This window comes from Elephas maximus, chromosome 3, assembly GCF_024166365.1.
Source record: "Elephas maximus indicus isolate mEleMax1 chromosome 3, mEleMax1 primary haplotype, whole genome shotgun sequence".
Lineage (NCBI taxonomy): Eukaryota > Metazoa > Chordata > Mammalia > Proboscidea > Elephantidae > Elephas > Elephas maximus.
In genome coordinates this window covers 153880649-153885664 of record NC_064821.1, presented here as the reverse complement: position 1 = coordinate 153885664, position 5016 = coordinate 153880649, and the positions used below count along the sequence as shown (strand labels likewise).

The following is a 5016-nucleotide window of genomic DNA, read 5'->3' as shown; positions in this document are numbered from 1 at the left end:
CCCCCAAAGATATGTGGTGTAAAGCCTAACCCCTATACTTGTGTTTATAATTCCAATTGGGCATAGAGTTTTCTTTGTTATGTTAATGAGACAGAATCGGTATAGGTTGCATCTTAAACAAATCAATTTTGAGATATAAAAAGAGCAGATTAGGCCTTTTTTTTTTTTTTTTAGGCCTAGAAGCAAGGAGGCACGAATGCAGAAAAGACTGATGCCTCTCCAAGATTACCAAGAAACCAAAGAAGAGAAGCTGAGAGAGACAAGGATTTTTTTTCCCAAAGCTGACAGAGAGAGCCTTCTCCCATAGCCAGGGTCCTAAATTCGGACTTCTAGCCTCTGAAAATATGAAAAAATAAATTCCTGTCCGTGAAAGCTTTCTCCTTGTGGCATTCCTGATACAGGAGCCCTAAGAAACTAAGACAAGGCCTATCGCAACAGCTGGAGCCCTGGTGACGCCCTGGTTAAGAGCCAGGCTGGTAACCAATTCCACAGTTTGAATCCACCAGGTGCTCCTTGGAAACCCTACTGGTCAGCCCAACGCTGTCCTAAAGGGTTGCTCTGCTATAAGTCGGAATCCATTCAAGGGCAACGGGTATTCTCCAGTTGGGAAGAGCAAATTTCCCAATTAGTCTCTTTTAAGTCGAATCATTTTATTAGAATGCAGTAACTTTGGAATGTTGCGTGAAACTCTGTGTTCTGGGCATCTTTTATGTCTGTTAGCTGTTTCTTCCAAAGAGAATACTGTTTAAACCATTTCAAAACTGGTTTTTCTTTTTTGCCAGAGTAGTTTGCTGAAGAGCCATAGGACTGTAAGTAGGAAATCTTTCCCCCACAGAAGCATTGGTGGTTCAGTGGTAGAATTCTCGCCTCCCACGCGGGAGACCCGGGTTCGATTCCCGGCCAATGCACGTTTCCTTTTGTGTTTGTTTCCTACCCCCTTCATGGTCCCAAAACAGTTCCACTTCCTGCTCTCCTGGATTATCCATTGCACCAGCAGCACAGGTTATTTTGCCGTCCCGCTCAGGAGCGGGAAAGGAAGAAAGATGAGAACTATACACCTGAAGTTATTTCTGGAGCAGAAGACATTAAGGAGTCGATCTGAACTGCACTTTGGGTCCCCCTGAACTGGGACGTGGGGTGATCCTGTAGGGGTTAGTACTGGGCATGCAGAGCAGCAACCACGTGGCCTGACCCGGTCTTTGAAAAGACAAGTAAGGTGGGTGGGTCTCTGCATTTTTATACACTTGAAATCCAAACCGTTGTTACTTTTATCTTTTCTCCTCGAGAATCCCTGGAATCTGAAGTGTCCTTTGGTCATTGATTTAAACCTAGAACTTGAACTGACCACTGGACCATGTCTCACTATGGAGTGGAGAACAAGAAATGAAACTCCTGAAAAGAGAGAAGCTATGGGCTGGGCAGATACCCTCTGGGGGAGGCCTCTGGTGCCCAAAGAAGAGGGAGGATTGTGGCAGAGGAAATTCTCAAGATGAGGTCAGCTGTGCAGAGGGGCCTGGGACCTTCCTTCCTGATGCTCTGCTGCTCTTGGTAAAATTACAGACAAAAATGAGCCGTAAGTGGAGAGCAACATGTACAGGAAAATCACTTTTCTCACTCCTGTTGTTTAACACTCCACCAGGTAAATCCGCACATCAGGGTATGGTTTTTAATGCTCATGGTTAAGCAGCACTGGGAGGAGGCCATGGCAATCCTTGGCTCTGGAGGTTTGGAGGAGGAGACTTTGGAAAAGGCATACCTTTTCATCAACTCTTTTCTTCAGCAAAGCTGTGTAGTCCCCGGGTATCATATCAGAGCTACCACATTGGTGGTTTCAGTGCACCTGATTCTTTCTTGAAGGGGCGAGAAGTGATTGACCGAGGCCATTGGAGTGAGAAGTAAGCACAGAACTTCAAAGGCTTTTCTCCATCTTGTCCTCTGTCTGCTACCTCTGCACCTGACCTTTCACACAACGATTCAAAATAGGCCATAGTCTCTATTGTTGCAGTTGTGGGGTGCCGTGGAGTCGAGCTCGAATCATGGCAACCGCATGCGACAGAGTAGGACTGCGCACAGGGTATCCTAGGTTATGATCTTTATGGAAGGAGCCCTGCTGGTGCGGTAGATAAGTGTTTGGCTGTTAAGCAAGAGGTCAGAGGTTGGAACCCTCCAGCCCTCCGCGCAAGTTAAGATGTGGCCTTGGAAACCCTATGGGGCCAATGCTACCCTGTCCTATAAGGGTTCTATGAGTCGGAAGGAAGTCATCGGGAACGGGTTTAGTTTTCCTTTAATCTTTACGGGAGAAGATCACCAGATCTCTCTCCTATGGAGCTGCTGGATAGGTTCGAACCGCCAGCTGATCTGTTAAGCAGCGGAGCGCTTAACTGTTGCACCACCAGGGCTCCTTTTCAGTCTCTCAAAAGGTTTACAATTCTTCATATTTCCTGGAAGTAATGTTTCCCTCTTAATCCTATAATTCCTCCAGGATTGACTTTTTTACAGAGCTTAATCAGTATCCCGGACTAGTTCAACATCGTCAATTATTTGAATTTCCCAAACTGCAATAAATATTACATTAAAACAACAACAACAACAAAAAAACCTGTTGCGGTCGAGAAGATTCTGACTCATAGCGACCCTATAGGACACAGTAGAACTGCCCCACAGAGTTTCCAAGGAGCACCTGGTAGATTCAAACTGCCAGCCTTTTGGTTATCTGGCCTAGCTCTTAACCACTACGCCACCAGGTTTTCCAAAAGGGTTCCGTGGAGCGGCTGGTGGATTCAAACTGCGGATCTTTGGTCGGTTAGCAGGCACGCTCTTAACCACTGCACCACCATAGTCATTTGACATACTGCTCAGTTTTTCTTAAAGTTTTTTCCAGACACTTCCTACGTGGTATCTCCACCCTTCTGCACACATCTCCTCTGATTGCTCTCTAGACAAACTGCATGCCTGTCAGGCTGGGGTTCCCTTCCCTCCTCTATGGTGTTGGAGCTCCTGTTTCTTAGAGTCCATGTCTTCCTCTTTCTTGCTTTTCACTCTCATTTCACTAGAAGCACATGTCTCTGATACACCCTCACATGTGTTTGACAGTTTGGTTGTATACAAAATTCTAGCTTCAAAGTAGTTTTCCTTGATTTATCTTCTAGCATTAATAATATTATTAAAAACTTTAAAGACATTTTGACACCTTATTTTTGTATGGAGTCTCCCCGCCCTCCCCATCCCCCGCAGAAGATCTTACTGACTTTTCTTCATTCCTGATGTTCTGACATTCCAGGATACTGTCCTTTAATTGCCTTTCTTGGCTGGGCACTCCCCTAAGCTTTTTAACAAGGTACTAGAAGTCTGTTTTCTCAGCAGACAAAATAAATAATTTCCAATGCATGGTGGTATAGTATTCCTTCTTCACAAGAAATCATTTTGTGTGTGTAAGAGTGTGTGTGTGATTCATTCTTTCTATGGAAAGTATTACTGTATACCAAATTATAAAACATACACACAGAGTTACACCTAAAATTCTGAGTAGATACCAAAGGGAGATTGTATTAGAGAAGCTCATTTACACCCCCACCCTATCTCTATGATTTTCCAGCGGTTCCAAGAAGACTAATCAATGACTTCTAAAAGAAAGAAATGTGTCATACAACATCTTTTTTTCATACTATATTTTTTAGAATTTTTTTTTTTTTTCTCTCTCACATTTTTGAGTCTTTGGAACTTGCTTGAATCAGTAGACTTGTTCAGGCAGAATGAAGTGGAGTGTGTTCCTACCTTTCAAGAAATGTTGGTTCCTCAAGAATTAAACGAAGACCTACCATGTGACTCATCTATTCCCCTCCTAGGTGTATACCCAAGACACTTAAAAGTTGTGATGTGCAAACAGACACATGTATGCCGATGTTCATTGCAGCACTCTTCACAATACTCAAAACGGGGAAACAACCTGGAAGTCTATCAACGGACAAATGAATAAATACAAAGTGGTATATACATACAATGAAATACTACTCAACCAAAAGAGAAAGGAAGTCCTGATACATGCTATAACATGAAAGAAACTTGAAAATATTATGCTGAGTGGAATAAGTCAATTACAAAAGGACAAATATTGTATGATTTCCCTTATATGAAATAACAAAACTAGGCGAATGGATAGAGACTAAAGTTTATTAGTAGTTACCAGGGGTGGGACAGAGCGGGCAAAGGGGAGTCATTACTTAGGCAGCAGTGAGTTTCTGTTCATGATGACAGACTTGGCGAGGATTATGGGTGACGGCTGCACATATGATTAACCTAACTCAGATCAGTAAATTGTACTCCTGAAAAATGTTGAACTGGCAAATGTTGTGTTTTACATATTTTTACAACAATAAAAAAAAAAAAGATGTTATCACACTGGATGACACCAGCCCTAGGGAGCCACTGAACAAACCAAATAAGGAAATCTATTGGTTGTCAGGAAAAACTGGTCAAGGCTTGGATGGGCAAAAGAGATTCCTGGGTGCCCTTTCTGTGGAGTGTTGGGCATTGTTAGTGCAGAGGTCAGCAAATGTTTTTTTGTAACAGAGCAGATAGTAAATATTTTAGGGTTTGTGGATCAAGAGGTGAAATCAAGGATATGTAGGTACTCACACAAGGAAGCAAATTTGCACAAATTTTTTTATTGACAGAATTAAAAATAAAGGATAATAATTGAGTATGACCCCTTGGTTGATGTTATCCTTTGCATAAAGACCCGGGAATTGCCTGCTTTCCCGGGCTCCCAGGTGCCGCCCTCCTTGCACTCCCCACAGAGTTTCCTCCCTGCTCCCTTTAAAAGAGGAGTCACCACGCAAAAAGCCAAGGGTCTCTGTCAGCGGGCACCTGAAAGGCCCGCAAGTCTTGGAGTGAGTTGGCTAGTCCCGGCTGCCACCTCAGACCTGGCTTAGATATGTGCCTTTGAATGTCTGCGGTTTGTGCAGAGGGAGCTTGCAGCCAGGCAGTGCACAAAGTCGCCACCAGAGGTGACGGGGA

General features: G+C 43.7%; 1 non-coding gene across 1 annotated transcript; it reads left to right on the top strand.

Moving 5' to 3' along the window:
* The first annotated feature begins 837 nt into the window (after nt 1–837).
* On the top strand, nt 838–908 carry TRNAG-CCC (transfer RNA glycine (anticodon CCC)). Its single transcript has one exon. It is a non-coding gene; the product is annotated as a tRNA-Gly (tRNA).
* Nucleotides 909–5016: the final 4108 nt, after the last annotated feature.